This window comes from Pristiophorus japonicus, chromosome 1, assembly GCF_044704955.1.
Source record: "Pristiophorus japonicus isolate sPriJap1 chromosome 1, sPriJap1.hap1, whole genome shotgun sequence".
Classification (NCBI taxonomy): domain Eukaryota; kingdom Metazoa; phylum Chordata; class Chondrichthyes; family Pristiophoridae; genus Pristiophorus; species Pristiophorus japonicus.
The window spans coordinates 134933960-134951596 of NC_091977.1; the positions used below are offsets into that span (position 1 = coordinate 134933960).

The window sequence follows — 17637 nt, forward strand, 5'->3', positions numbered from 1 at the left end:
GTGAATACCGAACCAAAGTACTTGTTCAATTGGTCCGCCATTTCTTTGTTCCCCGTTATGACTTCCCCTGATTCTGACTGCAGGGGACCTACGTTTGTCTTTACTAACCTTTTTCTCTTTACATATCTATAGAAACTTTTGCAATCCACCTTAATGTTCCCTGCAAGCTTCTTCTCATACTCCATTTTCCCTGCCCTAATCAAACTCTTTGTCCTCCTCTGCTGAGTTCTAAATCTCTCCCAGTCCCCGGGCCATTATCTCCATGGTACAGTTGATAGTCTGTGTGCCAGCAGCTTTAAACCCGCACTGTGGTTTAGAATAGGCATCCAAGTGCTGGGGACACAGTATTATGTGTGCACCCCGGCTCCGGCACCCGGAGAGGTCAGTACCCGTCATAGCATGCTCCCACTTTATGACATACGGTGGGACCGCTGTGAAACGAATATGTGCACCTCCTTGAATGACTCCAATGTTCTCCACCCTGTATACCGGTGCGGATCGGGCTGTCCCACCCATGACCAGCATCCTTAGTACTATCCCCATGATGGTGTGATTAGAACGCCCGCAATCCACTGGGGCAAGGTAGGCTTCAGAAGCTAGGCGGAGCTGGCACGGGCTTAGTGAATTACTGTATGGGTGGAGGGCTGCAAGGTGCTTGATACTGATCCAGGAGGGGACTAAAACTTGTTTTAAATCCTCCAGGTTGTTGCGGCCCTCGCCCAACAACCATGCCCATACAGCACGCACACCTCGTTCTGTGCAGCCTGGTCTGAAGCATTCCTATCCTCCCGTATGAGTGCATTCACTGACTGTGCATATTTTTCCAGCTCAGCCACAATTTATTTTAAATGGACCATCATAGCCCGGTTCTCGTGTAGCTCTGAGCCTACTACTGTGTTTTCCTCTTTTAGGATCTTTCTCAGTTGGTTCTTCAGACCATTTATCTGCGTTTGCAGTTTTATATCATCTTGGCTATTTATCACAGAGGATCCTGTATTAAATGCAGTAAAAATGTTGTTCAAGGTTCCCCTTCTCGGCCTCCCTGTGCCCATGGTGTTCCTAGCATATAGGGTGTATAGGTCTGCTTTGTCTACATTGCCAAAGTCTAACTCGTAAAATTTCTTGAACATTTCTCTGAGTAGGGCCTGGTATAGCTGTTCTGTTTCCGTCGGGCACCATGCAGGTAAGTGCACCTCGGTAAGGTTTAAAATAACTGAAGCTACTGCATAGTGTATTCCCTCGTATCACACCTTTTCGGTTGGTACCAATAATAATCCGTTCCCTGGTCCCTTGGTGGTGGTAGGACAGCTTTCTATTATTGTTGTGGGCAGGGGTTTATTAATGTGTGCTCTAAGTTCGGTGGCGTTAATTGGGAATGGGTAGTGTGGGACCGCACACCCGTGTAGGCTAGAATCCCACCCCATCCCCTCCCTGTCACTTTGCCATTACCTGGTGAAGGCGATTGATATGCCTGCAGGACAGAACTCCTCTGATCCCCACATGCAGACATAAATTCCCTGTTCAGACTCCCACCACTTGTTCCAACAAACCTCACTCCTCCCCGTGTCCCCGTGATGGTACGGTACGTGTCATTACCGAGTTTTCCCCAGTCAGATTCCTGGTCCCCTGCGTCCTTGCTCCATTTCCTGAGCCACCACCATCTACTCAGGGGAATCTGCTCTTTACAAGTCAAACGCACACGTTTTCCTTCCGTAACACTGACCCACGCAGCAACGACTCGTATCCTGGGGCATGGAATGGAAGCCTCCCCATAGATAAATCCTTCCTGGCTGGAGTAGCGAGTGGAATTAGACCCCAGTCACCCTGGCCACCTCCCTTCGTGGGCATAAATGGCGAGCTCGTCCATGCCCGGTGTGCCACCCCCTACAGTCACGATCGGTGCTCTCTCTCCTGAGCACCCATAAATGAGGGATTCTTCCACATCTCCTCGGCCACCGCTGCTCATCCTTATCAAGGCGAGCAGGAACAGAACCCCTTTCATGTTGTTCTCCTTCCTGTAGGGGCACATAAAACAGATTGTCCAGCCCTGAGAAAAGCTCTCTAGCATGACAAAAGGTGATCGAATTACAATTTGGGCTCATTTCTTCTCGGAGAACACAATGAAGTCTTTAATCAACTGGCTGTCTTTTCCAGTTCCCGTAGGAACTGATGTCTGTTTTCAACTTTTGTCTCATCTTACTTTTATCGTTCTTGTAGTGCCTCTTTTACGGCCTCCAAGATGGGGTCTTTTCCTTTCCCCAAGAACTGTTACCGGTGCTTGCTTCAAATACTACTAGGCCTATGTCACTAATTTGGCATCGGCTGGCGTCCAGAGCTCTTCCATTACATATTTATACAAATACTTTTCCTATTTTACTCGTTTCACTACTTCCATACGCATGGTTTCTTTCAGTCGTGGTGACCCTAACAAAAGAAAAACCCCACAAAGAAGAAAACCTTAATCCTACGCTACGCTTGATTCTTATCATCTTAATTATGTACATCTGCCACCCGTCTCTGGGTGGACAGGTTAATTTCTGTTTTTCTCCTTTCTTCTCTGGTCTTTGGGTTTCCAGTGGGGCTGGTAGCAGGTCGGCCTGTACCGCAGGACCTGGAGTGTCCTGACCTGAGGTGGGTCTGAGTCCCACACTATTGAGAGAACGTCTCCTCCGGTGCTGCAGCACACCGTCCCTTTGGGGGTGGCTGCATGGTTCATTTCGTCACCTGAGGGTTCTACCTGGTCGAGGGCTGTGGGCTGGGGACTCCCAATTGGTGGCTGGTCCACCACTATCTCTTCTGGGGGTCCCTTGTCGCCGAAGACTACCGGCTGGGGGTTCCTGCTCGCAGACTGGTCCCTGATCCTAAGTACCCTTTGCGGCTGGTCCCTCTCCTAGGGCTGAACCACTTAAATTGGGGCGCTGGTGACCATGGTGTCTTAGGCCGTGGCGTGCGGAGAGTCCTTCTCAGGGTTCTGACTACTGGGGGTGCGTCCGAGACCCAAATGATTGGGGGGATTGCTCCTCCAGTAACACAGTCCACCGCCCCTCTGGATGCAGTCTGTGGGTCTGCCATGTCCCCTGTGGGATCGCCATAGTCCGGGGCTGCTGGCTGAGGATCCCTGCCTTCAGCACGGTTCTCTCCGTTGTTGTTGCGGAACCACCCATTGCTCCCCCCTGAACAGCATGCCTTCTTTAATGGTGATCGCTACGGTGCCGTATGGGCCATCTACCTTTTCCCCTTTAGCTAGCGTGTTCAGGACAGTTTTGAGGATGGGGTCTTGGGTCTGAACCGTTTTCAGGTCCGGGGGCAATGCTACTCCTGCCCTTCCTGTCATCCCAATCCTGTCCCTGACTGCTGCGATAGGGCCCGGGTTGTACGGATCCCAGAGCTTGCCCATGCGGGCCCCTGCTTGACCAACATGCCAACCTGCTGGTTTCCCTCGCTATGGGGTTCAGTGGTTGAGTGTGCCTTCACTTTGTGTATATAAATCTTCCCTTCCTCAATCACAGCTGTCATTGTCTTTTCCTGTAAAGACTTAATTTCCAAGGGTTTCCAGTCTGCAGATGTGTATCCGCAACGGGACCAGATAGCTAGGTACTCCGTACACGAATTGCATGTGAACATACTGTCCGAGCAAATAGTGTATGGGGCAGGGAATTTTTTGGGGTGTGTGGCCACGTACACCACCACTGACAGTTCAGCATGCTGGGCACTCATAGTACTGGGGAGTTTAATCGCCAGGGCAATATCTGCCTTTGGGTCACACACTCCGCAGCCTGTGAGTCGTTCACCCACAGATACCGTGCTTGAACCGTGCACATAGATCTCTCGGCTTGTGGGGTGTAACCTGGCCCGAAAGCCTATGTTAATTTTCCATACCCCTTCTACGGAACACCGATGGGCTGTCCCTGGATAGATCATGTTGGCTGCGAGCCTTGGCTCACAGAGACCCTTTATCTGAAAGAGGAGTAGAGTTCAGTGAACAATGCGGGCACTGCTCACCGTCCCGTCCTTGATTCTCCCGTCCAGGAGCATTTGGGTTGGCGTATGTTGGGTAAGGAATGGGATAGGGGACCCCACTGTGAAGATCAGTGATCTTTTCACAGCCCAGTGAGTGGCTAGGAGGTGCCTCTCACAGTTGGAGTATCCCTTCTCCACGTTCGTGAGTATCCTGGAGGAGTAGACCACTGGCCGCAGCTGGCCGTGCCGCTCCTAGAGCTGTACTGTGCTCAGACTGCCTCCGCTGGCTGCTAAGTCCAGGAAGAACTCTTTACCCCCATCGATAGCCCCTAGAGTTGGCGCGGTCTGCAGGTCTTTCTTGAGTTGGATAAATGCTGCCTCGCAGCCTTCGTCCCAATCCCACTCCACTTCCTTGTGTAGCAGTCAGAGCAGAGGGGCTGCTGTGGTTGCATAATCCTCAATGAAATTGTCATGGATGTAACCACAATGTAACACCACTGTATTATTGTACACACTCAGCCTAGATACACATCTTGACCACAAGAGGTGAACTTGTGGGAGACACTCCTTACCTGATCACACAGTTTAAAAAGGGAGGTCCTATGCAGGGTCATCATCTTTGGAGTCCTGTGAATAAAGAATTAAGGTCAAAGAGTGACCTTGTCCCCAGAATGTGCCTCGTGTGGATTCATACTGTAGAGTAAGGATCTTACATTGGCGACAAAAAACGGGAATCCACGACCCACGAGAATGGCCACCGGTAGCACAGAGGAACGGTACTGTGTTGGGGAAGACTGGGACGATTTTGTCGAGAGGCTTCAGCAAAGCTTTGTTGCGAAAGAATGGCTGGGGGATGCAGCGGCCGACAAGCGAAGGGCTCATCCTTTGACCAGCTGCGGACCAAAGACTTATGCGCTCATGAAGGACTTACTAGCACCCGAAAAGCCTGCGGACAAAACCTTTGAAGAACTTAGCAAATTGATCGGGGAGCACATCAAACCGGCGAGTTGCATACATATGGCCCGACACAGATTCTACACCCACCAATGCCGTGAAGGACAGAGCATACCGGACTTTGTAGCAGACCTCTGGAGTTTGGCCAGCCTCTGTAAGTTCACAGACGTCTGCAGGGGGGAGATGCTAAGGGACTTCTTTATTGAGGGCATCGGTCAGCTGGAATTTTCTGCAAATTAATTGAGACCAAGGATTTGACCTTGGAAGCGGCGGCGTTGATAGCTCAAACTTTCATGGCGGGGGAGGAAGAGACGAAAATAATATACGCGTGCAATTCTGCCTCTAACGTGGCAATGGATCAGGGAGTCAACATCATCGATGCGACTCAGAGCCCCGCAGGCAGGCAGGGGCAGTCCGACACTCCCCAGGCAGCAATAGACCCTAGAATAGGACTTCAACAGAGACAATGGCAGGCTGAACGGACATTCACGCCATCACAGTGGACAATGCAGCTAGGGATGGGGCCATTGACACCCATTAATAGGGTACTTAAGAGCAGTCAAAAGGACAGTCAGCGTGGAAGGCCTGGCCATAGTCCCTTTGTTCCCAACAATGGAAACTTTAACTCATGCTGGAGATGTGGGTGGAAACACTCAGCTCGATCTTGCCGATTTCAACAGTTTGTCTGCAGGAACTGCAATCTCAGTGGCCATTTAGCTCAAATGTACTGGAATTCTGCAACCAGACTAATATATGAGGCGGATGGACCAGAAGAGGGTGCTTTGAGGCAGGATGACTTTTGGGGCAAATCGATGGACGGCGAGGTTCAGCGGGTCCATGTGGCGAATATTCACAGTTCATACACCAAAATGACACCAATAATGATGAGGGTTTTATTAAACGGTATCCCAGTACGCATGGAGCTGGACACTGGGGCTAGCCAGCCACTCATGGACGTTCAGCAATTTGAGAAGCTATGGCCACTTAAAGCCAGTAGACCCAAATTAGCACGTATTGAGACACAATTGCGGACTTACACTAAAGAAATCATTCCGATGCTAGGCAGTGCAATGTTGGCTGTCACACACAATGGGTTAGTGAATCGGCTGCCACTCTGGATTGTCCCGGGCAATGGTCCTGCACTGTTGGGGAGGAGCTGGTTAGCCGAGACGAACTGGAAATGGGAGGATGTTCAGTTAATGTCATCTGTGGAGCGAAGTTCGTGCTCACAAGTCCTACAACAATTCGATTCACTATTCCAACCTGGCGTCGGGACTTTCAAAGGCACTCAAGTAGAGATACTCATCACCCTGGACACCAGGCCAGTGCACCACAAAGCCAGAGCGGTGCTGTATGTGATGCGGGAAAAGATCGAGAGCAAATTGGAACGGCTGTTGAGAGAGGGCATCATCTCACCTGTTGAATTCAGCGACTGGGCGAGCCCCATCGTTCCCATCCTAAAAGCGGATGGTTCTGTCAGGATCTGTGGCGACTACAAGGCCACCATCAATCGGGTGTCCCTACAAGATCAATACCCGCTCCCGAGAGCAGACGACCTCTTCGCCACGCTGGCAGGCGGCAAGCTGTTCACTAAGTTGGACCTCACTTCAGCCTATATGACCCAGGAATTGGCCGATGAATCTAAACTACTGACCACCATCACCACGCACAAGGGACTGTTCGTTTATAACAGGTGCCCATTTGGCATTCGATCAGCGGCCGCAATTCTTCAATGAAACATGGAAAGCTTGCTTAAATCCATTCCTGGAACGATCGTATTCCAGGACGACATCCTCATCATGGGTCGAGAGACCGAGGAACACCTCCACAACCTGGAGGAGGTGCTACGCCGACTGGACCGGGTAGGCCTGCGACTCAAGAAGTCTAAATGTGTGTTTTTAGCTCCTGAGGTTGAGTTTCTGGGCAGGAGGGTTGCTGCAGATGGGATTCGGCCCACTGAATCCAAAACAGAGGCGATTCGACGAGAACCCAGACCCTGCAACACATCGGAGTTGCGTTCATTCCTGGGACTGTTAAACTATTTCTGGAACTTTCTGCCGAACTTGAGCACGTTGTTGGAGCCGCTACACGTACTCCTGCGTAAGGGTTGCGATTGGTTTTGGGGGGACTGTCAGGAATGGGCTTTTGATCGGGCATGAAACCTACTTTGTTCAAACAAGTTGTTGACCTTGTACAACCCCTGTAAAAAATTGGTTCTGACTTGTGATGCATCGTCCTATGGGGTTGGGTGCGTGTTGCAGCAGGGTAATGCTGAGGGTCAACTACAAAACTACAATCTGTGGCTTATGCCTCCAGGTCGCTCTCTCAAGCAGAACGGGGATATGGAATGGTCAAGAAGGAAGCGCTTGCATGTGTCTATGGTGTAAAAAAATGCATCAGTACCTCTTTGGTAGGAAGTTTGAATTAGAGACGGACCACAAGCCATTAACATTCCTGTTGTCAGACAGCAAGTCTATCAATGCCAGCGCATCAGCTCGCATACAGCCACCACTGAGGGGGCAGCGGAGCAAAGCGCTGAGATGGTCATGGCTGTCGATGCCTTTGACAGTGCAGGCTCCCCCATCACAGCCCGCCAGATCAAAATCTGGACCAACAGAGATCCCTTCTTATCCCTGATTAAGAAATGTATCCTGACTGGGGATTGGGTGCCTGCACACGGAGCATGTCCTGAGGAGGTTAGACCATTCCACAGATGGATGGATGAGCTCTCCATCCAAGCCGACTGCCTACTATGGGGCAGCCGGGTAGTTATGCCCCAGAAGGGCAGGGAGGCATTCATCAGGGAACTCCACAGCAAGCACCCAGGCATTGTGCTGATGAAGGTCATTGCCCGGTCACACGTTTGGTGGCCTGGAATTGATTCGGATCTGGAACACTGTGTTCGCAGGTGCACGATGTGTGCCCAGCTGGGTAATGCCCCCATGGAGGCCCCGCTCAGCCCGTGGCCCTGGCCCACCAGGCCATGGTCACGCATTCATGTTGACTATGCGGGCCCATTCATGGGTAAGATGTTCCTTATTGTGGTAGATGCGTACTTGAAATGGATCGAGTGCATCATTCTGAATTCATGCACGTCATCCACCACCGTGGAAAGCCTACGTGCGATCTTTGCAACCCACGGCTTGCCAGACATCCTCGTTAGTGATAATGGCCCATGTTTCACAAGCTACGAATTCCGAGAGTTTATGTCGGGCAATGGCATCAACCATGTCAGGATGGCGCTGTTCAAGCCGGCCTCCAATGGCCAGGCAGAACGGACAGTCTAAATCATTAAGCAAGGTATGCTCAGGATTCAAGGACCCTCCCTATAATGCCGCCTATCGCATCTCCTGCTGGCCTATAGATCCCGACTGCACTCGCTCACGGGGGTCCCGCCCGCAGAGCTACTAATGAAATGGACACTCAAAACTCGGTTGTCCCTCATTCACCCAGTCCTGACCGACATAGTTGAGGGCAAGCGCAAGTCACAAAACGAGTACCATGACCATAATTCGAGGGGGAGATGTATAGAAATAAATGATCCTGTATTTGTCCTCAATCAAGCCATGGGGCCCAAATGGCTTGAGGGCACTGTAACTGACAAAGGAATAGATTCATCGTGGTAAAACTTAACAATGGTCAGATATGCCGTAAGTATCTGGACCAAGTAAAAAAAAGGTTCAGCATTGACACAGAGGAACCTGAAGAAGACCATGAGATGGAGCTCACAACACCGCCAGTGAACGAGCAACAAGAGCAATCAGAAGAATGCACAGTCCCTGCGGTCAGCCCGGACAGGCCAGAATCGCCAAAAAAGTGACAGACACTCACGTCAGTGTCCAACAACCAGACCCCCAACTGCGGCGCTCCACGAGGGAGCGTAGACCACCTGAAAGACTTAACCTATGATCCCAATAAGACTTTGGGGGGAGGTGATGTCATGTATGTAACCACAATGTAACATCACTGTATTACTGTATACACTCAACCTAGATGCACACCTTGACCACAAGAGGTGAACTTGTGGGAGACACTCCTTACCTGATCACACAGGTATAAAAAGGGAGGTCCCAAGCAGGGTCATCGTCTTTGGAGTCCTATGAATAAAGAGTTAAGATCACAAAGTGACCTTGTCCCCAGAATATGCCTCTTGTGGTTTCATGCTGTAGAGTAAGGACTTTACAGAAATCTCTGCAGTGCCTGGTTAGCCCTAGACAAGATCTTACTCCTGTTACTGTGTTGGGGGCTGATAACTTCTGCACTGCTTCCCTTGTAGCTTTGTCAATGGCCCTTTCCCCAGCGCGTACAGCCAGTCCCAGGAATTTTACTTCCTTCTGGCCGATCTGTGCTTTCTTGGGATTCACTTTAAACCCTTCTTCTTTCAGCAGCTCCAGCAGCTCAGCCAGCAGTGGGCCATGCTCCTCCCCCTCATCGGTGAATAGCAGCAGGTCGTCCACATACTGTACCAGCTGCTGGGGTCTGCTGAAGCTCTTTAAACAGTTGGCGATACATTGGTCGAAACTACTGGGGCTGTTGTGAAACCCCTGGGGAAGGCAGTTCCACATGTATTGCTGACCCTTGAAGGTAAAAGCAAACTTGCACTGGTCTTCTCTTCATAAAGGGATGGACCAAAACCCATTGGAAATATCCAGCACAGCGAAGGTGGTCGCGGAGGCTAGGATACTCCCAATGAGGTCGGCGATGGCAGCAGCTGTGGGTGCATCGGCAGGGATGTTACGGTTGAGTAGTCGATAGTCCACCGTGGCCCTCCAGGAGTTGTCCGGTTTCTTAACTGGCCAGAATGGAGAGTTCACATGGGTAGCTATTGGCCTCAATAACCCCTGTTTAGCCAAAGAACCCAAGGCTGTTTCCATGTCTGCTTCTGCCTCCCTGGGAAAGTTATACTGTTTCTGTGGTCGGGTCATGGGATCCCCATCTATGCTAACCTCGACCCCATTTATTCTCCCACAGTTGTGTTTCTGAGTGGCAAAAGCTGCAAGGTTTGCTCTCACATACTCTTGATACTCCATCGGAGTGTTACTGACCAGTGATTCAAGGTCATAACCTCCTTTGGCTTCATGGTGCAGACCGTCCCTTTTCCCCGTTTTTCTGGGATAACCATCATCTCACTCTCCTGTCCCGTACATACTTTTCCCCAAAGACAGTGATTTCTTAAATCCACTAGGATCCCGTGGCCTAGAATGAAGTCAGCCCCCAGGATCTCCCTCCCTTTCTGTTCCCACTTCATCAGGACACAAGTCCACTTGATGTGAAATGTTCCCAAATGGATAGAGAGCGGAACGGAGAAAGAGCCAGGCTGCTTGGCGCCTGTGAAACCCACCAAACTGTAGGGGACCCCGCTGGACAGAGGTGAGGAGGTGGGGTTAGCTGCATAGACGAGGGTGCTTGATGCACCGGTATCCAGCAGATAAATCCCTTTCACCTTTTCCATTTTCATCTGAACGGTTGGTCTTTCCCATGCATCGTACTCGAGGGAACACAGGTGAACAGGCTGTGCTTGTCCCAGTCACTGTTTTGGATGGAATGGGGCAGTTGGGATTTCGGGATTGGTGGCGGCGGCTACCCTCCCAGGGCCATCCAGCATTGTTTGGAGCGCAGTCATGAATGTGTCAAACGTGTGGGGAGTGACTGGTTTCTCGGTCTCAGTCCTTTGGGCAGGGCTGGAGAATTCTTCCCTGCGCTACTCTTCCATGGATTTCTACAATCCTTTCTCCAGTGCCCACTCTTTCTGCACCCGAAGCAGGTACGTTTTGTATCGGAGGGGTTACCTGCCTCCTGGCGCCATTCCCTCTTATCCTGATTAGGTCTGATTTCGTGAACCCTTCCCTTGGATGGGTGTTCTTCCGTCCCCCTGCTGTTCCGGTAGGCTAGGGTCAGTTGTCTGACCACTCCCTGCTCGCTGGCCTGGGGATCTCTCGGGTCAAACCAGGCCTCAGCCTCTGTTCTGATCCATGGTGAACTGTTTGCCACCAGGCTTCAGAGCTAGCGGGCTCTCTCGTCCCGGGTTAGATGATCCCGGTTGACGTCCCCACCACAGCCGCTCTGGTACACAGGCCAGTCTGTCTGCGAAAGCCTGCGGGGTTTCCCCTGTGAGCTACACTGTCTACACTCTGGAGAAGGGACTCCCGTCATTACAGCCCATGGTTTTTAGAATGTCTTCCTGGCCGGCGGCACAGGTGCTCTGCCCCCTTTTGCTCTCAGCAGAGAGGGACTGGTACAGCTTCCTGTCCAGTGAGAGGAGGAGCATCTTTGCTATCTCGGCATCATCACACCCGTTAATATCCCCTGCCTGTTCCACTCCCATAAAGTGAACCGAGGGGTCTTCCTTTTGAATGAGCTTCCCCAGGTGACTTATCATAGCCCTAAGCTGTTGGGTAGTGTGGGGAACCACAAATTGACTTTCCAGGGCCCCCTGACCCCCAGTGCCGTTGGGCGGGCCGAACTTCTGTTGCTGGACTGGGCACATCGGCCCCGGCTCTGGCTCTTCCTGCTCTGGCTCGCCCACCTCTCCCTGCTGCCAAACCGAGCTGAACCTCGGTGCCACAGGTGGTGGTGGTCCGCTATCCTTGTCCCCCCCCGCAACCCGTCCACCCCCCCTGCTGCCAAACCGGTATTATCACCGGTGCCACAGGTGGTGGTTGAACAGTTTCCTCCTTCTCTTCCAGGTTTACCTGGGCTGTACCCGGGCTTATTAGGCATATCATGCCTTTGGCCTTGGACAGAGCAAGGGCTAAACTCTTGATTTGTTGCTGGCAGGGACCGTGGTCTCCCGACTCAAACCTATTAGTGCTAGCTACTTTATAAGCTGCCTGTACAGCTCTTAATTTCTCCTCCAGCTCTTTTACTTGAAGGGTAAGGCGAGTGTTTTCCTCCCGCAGTATCTTTTCATTATTCCTAACCTCGGTAACCTGACACTGAAAATAGCTCTGACTGTTCTTGAACCTCTCCATTAGCTGCGCCTTTCCATGCTTCAGCTTGCGGAGTTTTCCCCATTAACCTTTCTCCTGCCATAGCCCTTTCATGTGATGTCTCTGCAGATTCCCATAGTTCTGCCTGTAGTGACTCAATGGTTTTGTTTAAGAGTTGGACCTGTCACTGTAGACAGACCAACCAAATTGCCTTTTCTACCGATTCTTTATGGTCCTTGCTTGCTGTCCACTGGGCCGCAGCATCTCCCGGATGCTCAGCACACAATAGACCAAGCACCCATTCTTTAGTGACATTCACTTTCTTGTACACATAGGAGGAAATCCTCTCTTCCATCTTAGTTCTTTCCTCCAACACAGTACTCTCTGCATCACATCCTTTTACCAAAGACCTGCCACGGTCGCCATTCTGTAGGAGGTGGTGTGCGGGGTCAGTTTGCCTTCCCTGTCCCAGAGTGGTTGCGAGTCACTCTCACTTCCTGGTTCTCAAGCCTGGATTTATTAATCAGGGTGTGATAAAGTACATAAGACAACTGTTTTGTACAAAGAAGGTATAGATTTTATTCAAGGAAGCAAATAACACAAATACACTCCAGTAAAACTGTAAAATCTTATAAAAGGTTCTAAGCACTGTGGAATACTTTGTTACAGGTAATAAACACAACAGAAATACCTCCCACCTCGCACTTACTCTCTAGCTAAGTTAGACTCTAGGGCAACAGAGATAATGCTCACCAATCCTTCCTTTGACAATTAGGGCTATTTTGCAGTTTTGTGGTTCTTTGGTTATAGCCAGTTTGCTTTACCGTACCCTGGACGTGGCAGAAGACCTCTGCTGCGTATTGAAACCAGTTGAGGCGAGTTCTTTTCTCCGATATCACGATGTTTCTTCCTGCGTTTTCTTGCCATGTGCACTTGATCTTGTTGTTCCGAAGTGCTTGGTCAGAAAAGTTCTTTCTGTGATGGTCAGAATAGAGATAGCTCTCTTGGTACGAGGCCCTTAATTATACTTTGAGAGACTTCCTTATCTGTGCCCCAAATCAACCTTGGTTCTTTGTTTAAGTTTTGCAGCCCAGCTAACTGAAACTTGATTAAGTGGTTTTAAGCTGGAGTTGATAGACTTTCTGAGCGCCTGAGCTCTTGTCAATGCAGGCCGGAAAAGTGATTTGCATTATGTATGTGTTGGATGATTTTTTGTGCTTGAGTTGAAGCTGTACTTCCTTGGATCGATTGTTGAAATGTAAATGTCTTCTAGGGGCAGGTTTCGAGGGTAAACAGTTCCCAGACAATTTGATTAATTCAAATGTCCCCAGACAGCTTGATTAGCTCCAATGTCCAAACTGGCCTTTTAGAGATTGACCCCACCCCTTTTTTTGCAGACCCAACATTCACCTTTTAAAAATCCCAAACTTGGTTAAAAACTCGTAGATTTCTTCCATAAGCATTTTAGGATCCCAAACTTTCTTTTTGATAGTCCCAAATCGAATTTCCTTTTCAATGAGTCCAAACACTGGGGGATTTCCACGAATTTTGGAATCTTGCAGTGCCTCCCAAATTCGATAAAACTCGTAGTTTCTTCCATGTGCACTTTAGGATCCAAAATTTTCTGGTTGACAGTTCCAAATTAAATTCCCTTTCCAATGAGTCCAAACACAGGGTGGGGGCGGTTTCCCACGAATTTTGCAATCCTACAAGGGTGAGACTGGAGAATTAATAATGGAGAACAGGGAAATGGCAGAGATGTTGAACAAATATTTTGTATCAGTTTTCACGGAGAAGACAATAAAAACATCCCGATAGTGGATAATCAAGGGGCTATAGGAAGGGAGGAACTTAATACAATTCTTATCACTGAAGAAGTAATATTCGGTAAAATAATGGAACTAAAGGTGGACAAGTCCCCTGGACCTGATGGCTTACCCCCAAAGATCTTAAAAGATGTGGCTGCAGAGATAGTGGATGTATTGGTTGTAATTTGTCAAAATTCCCTGGATTCTGGTGCTGTCCCAGTGGATTGGAAAACCGTAAATGTAACACCCCTATTTAAATAAGGAGGCAGACAAAAAGCAGGAAACAATAGACCAGTTAGCCTAACATCTGTTGTTGGGAAAATGCTGGAGTCCATTATTAAGGAAGCAGTAGTGGAACATTTGGAAAAGCATAATTCAATCAAGCAGAGTCAGCATGGTTTATGAAAGGGAAATCATGTTTGACAAATTTGCTGGAGGTCTTTGAGGATGTAATGAGCAGGGTGGATAAGGGGGAACCAGTGGATGTAGTGTATTGGGATTTCCAGAAGGCATTCAATAACGTGCCACATAAAAGGTTATGGCATAAGATAAAAGTTTACAGGGTTGGGGGTAATATATTAGCATGGATAGAGGATTGGCTAACTAACAGAAAACAGAGAGTCGGGATAAATAGGTCATTTTCCTGTTGGCATTACGTAACTAGTGGAGTGCTGCATGGATCGGTGCTGGATCCACAACTATTTACAATCTATATTAATGACTTGGATGAAGGGACCGAGTGTAATGTAGGCAAGTTTGATGATGATACAAAGATGGATTGGAAAGCAAATTGTGAGGAGGACACAAAAACACTCTGCAAAGGGACATAGACAGGCTAAGTGAGTGGGCAAAAATTTTGCAGATGGAGTATAATGTGGGAAAATGTGAGGTTATCCGCTTTAGCAGAAAAAATAGAAAATCAAATTATAATTTAAAAGGAGAAAAATTGCACAATGCTGCAATACAGAGGGACTTGGGGGTCCTTGTGCATGAAACACAAAACATTAGTATGCAGGTACAGCAAGTAATCAGGAAGGCAAATGGAATGTTGGCCTTTATTGCAAGGGGCATAAAGTATAAAAGCAGAGAAGTCCTGCTACAACTGTACAGGGTATTGGTGAGGCCACACCTAGAGTACTGCGTACAGTTTTGGTCTGCATATTTAAAGAAGGATATACTTGCATTGGAGGCTGTTCAGAGAAAGTTCACTAGGTTGATTACAGAGATGAGGGGGTTGACTTGTGAAGATATGTTGAGTAGGTTGTGCCTATACTCATTCGAGTTCAGAAGAATGAGAGGTGATCTTATCAAAGCATATAAGATAATGAGGGGGCTAGACAAGGTGGATGCAGAGAGGATATATCCACATAGGGGAAACTTACACTAGGGGACATAGGGCTAGACTTTCCATTATTTTTGCATGTATACTGCCCACTTAACGTCCATTTTAATGCTGAAATGAGGTATAACGCCCATATATTGTTCATTTAGCCACAAACTGGAAACTAACGGCCATTTCTCGGTCACTTATCGCCGAGCGTTACTTTCGGCATGAACTTAACGCCGATAAAAAATAATACCGCTCACCCACTTTTATGGGGGGCGGTAAGTTCAGAATGGGCGAAACCAACGCCCATAAAATTGCCCAGTGTTACTTTCAGCATGTAATTAACGCTGAGATTTAATAATATCGCCCGCCCACTTTTTTTTGTTGTAAAGCTCACATTTGCCGAAACTAACGCCCAGAAAATCGGCGAGTGTTACTTTCAGCATCTCGCACACATATTGCCAGCTGTGAAAAGGTGCTCTCACCTGAACTAATCACAGCAATATGGATGCCATTTTCTAAATCACGGGTCGCTTCATTTAAAAGGCTGCTTCAACTTCGGGGGAGTTTGGATGTACTCTGGAGTTTTTTTTAAGGTGATGTGAACCTCTGAACAAACATCTTATCATACTGTGGATGATTGGAATTTAGTTTAGGTGTCTTAGTGGGGACATTTATTGTTGGTGAACAATAGGTGTTATACTGATACTTATTGGAATGGGGCCTGTCATTTCTCAGACTGTCTTGATGAGTATGCACATGCTGCAGACTAGAGATGGCAGAAGGTATATTCGACAGCATTATGTGCCTAACCTAAGATGTGCCAGACTGATGCGGAGGACGAGATCTTACACCCACTGCATTTACAGGCAGAAACGGTCTTACCTCAACTTGTATGATAACACCTGCCTTAGGAGACTGCGCTTCCACAAAGAGGTTATCAGTGAGATATGCCAGCTCAGCAGGAGAGATCTGCAGCCTGCCAGCACCATCAGGACCGCACTGTCCGTCGAGGTCAAGGTCACCGCGGCACTTTTGTTCTATGCAGCGAATTCCTTTCAGGCCTCAGCTGGCAACATTTGCGCTTTAACTCAGCATGCCACACATTGCTGCATTCGACAGGTCACTGAAGCCCTTTATGCACGCAGGATGGACTTTATCAGCTTCCCTATGACCAGGGAGGCTCAGACTGAGAGGGCTTTAGGATTCTACTGAATAGCTAACTTTCCTAAGGTGCAGGGAGCAATAGATTGTATGCACATTGCAATGCGGGCACCTTTCCAGGATGCAGACGTTTTTCAGAACCGAAAGGGATTCCACTCCCTGAATGTGCAACTCGTTATCGACCACCAGCAAATAATTATGGCAGTGAATGCCAAATGTCCGGGCAGCTTCGATGAGGCTCACATCCTGCTGTCTCTGACATGTTTACCAGTCAGCCACGAGGACAATGCTGAATGCTTGGTGACAAACGATATGGCCTCACCACCTGGCTGATGACCTCCTGGCAGGACACCCACACCGAAGCCGAGAAGCAATACAACGAGTGCCACAGAGCCACTTGCAATATCGTTGAGAAAACCATTGGAGTGCTTAAGCAGCGCTTTAGATTTTTTTTTTTTAATCCAATTTCGTTCCAGATCAACTCTAACGCCAAAGATCACTTTGCGCCAATGTGTTTGATCTTAGGCCAAAAGGCCGAGAGGCGAAGTTGCACCGTTCCTGGAAATATTGCAATACCAGATCGGTGCATGGAGTGGACGGGGCATGTCCCTGATCCAGCTCCCTGTCCAAAAATCAATTCAATATCATGTCCCCATAGGGGATATTAAACTGATAAGAACAGATACTACACTTGATCTTAGCCAAAAGGCCGAGAAGCAGCGCTTTAGATGCCTGGACCGCTCAGGGGACGAGCTCCAATACCACCCTGAGCAGGTAGCTCAATTCATGGTGGTGTGCTCCATGCTGCACAACTTGGCTATTAGTAGGGGACAAGAATTGTTAGAAGGGACTGACGGTCCACCGTAGGAAAGAGAGAAAGAGGGGGATGAGGAGGTGGACACTGACCTCGGGCCAGGCAATCAGGCTAATGCTGAAACCATGCCCTCGCCCCCCTCTAGACCGTAGGAAAGGGCCCGTGGTGGCTATATAGCTGCCAGACTCTTACGTCAGCAGCTAATAAATAACGCTTTGCTTGAAAGAGCGTTGTTGTTATTTACAAAGCTGGGTGTGCAGCTCATACATTAATGGTGTGCATCACCTTGGTGACAGTTAAAGATTAAGTTGATTCAAGTTAAGTTTAATTATACCCTTTCAAGTTAAGCAATCACCAGTGTGTAACGGTGCAGCTATCTGAGACAATGCGCAACAAGGTAATGTTAAATAAAAAACATTTAATTCGAACATTGGTGTGAAATCATAATTATATGGGTGTAAAAAACACCCCATCCCACCCCCACTCCACCCCCACCCCACCCCATAACCAATTTATCATATTTACATCATTCAAATGGTCAACATTTCCAGCAACACAGAACACAAATGCAAACCAACAAGGTAACCCCCTCTCCCCTTCCCCCAACCCTCCCAACAATATAGCACCATCAACATAAAAATACTGTGACCAAGACAACACCGGCGGCCATGCACCTCACTT

General features: G+C 48.9%; 1 pseudogene; it reads right to left on the reverse strand.

Moving 5' to 3' along the window:
- Positions 1-16684: 16684 nt before the first annotated feature.
- LOC139278714 (U2 spliceosomal RNA) lies at positions 16685-16863 on the reverse strand (annotated as a pseudogene).
- Positions 16864-17637: the final 774 nt, after the last annotated feature.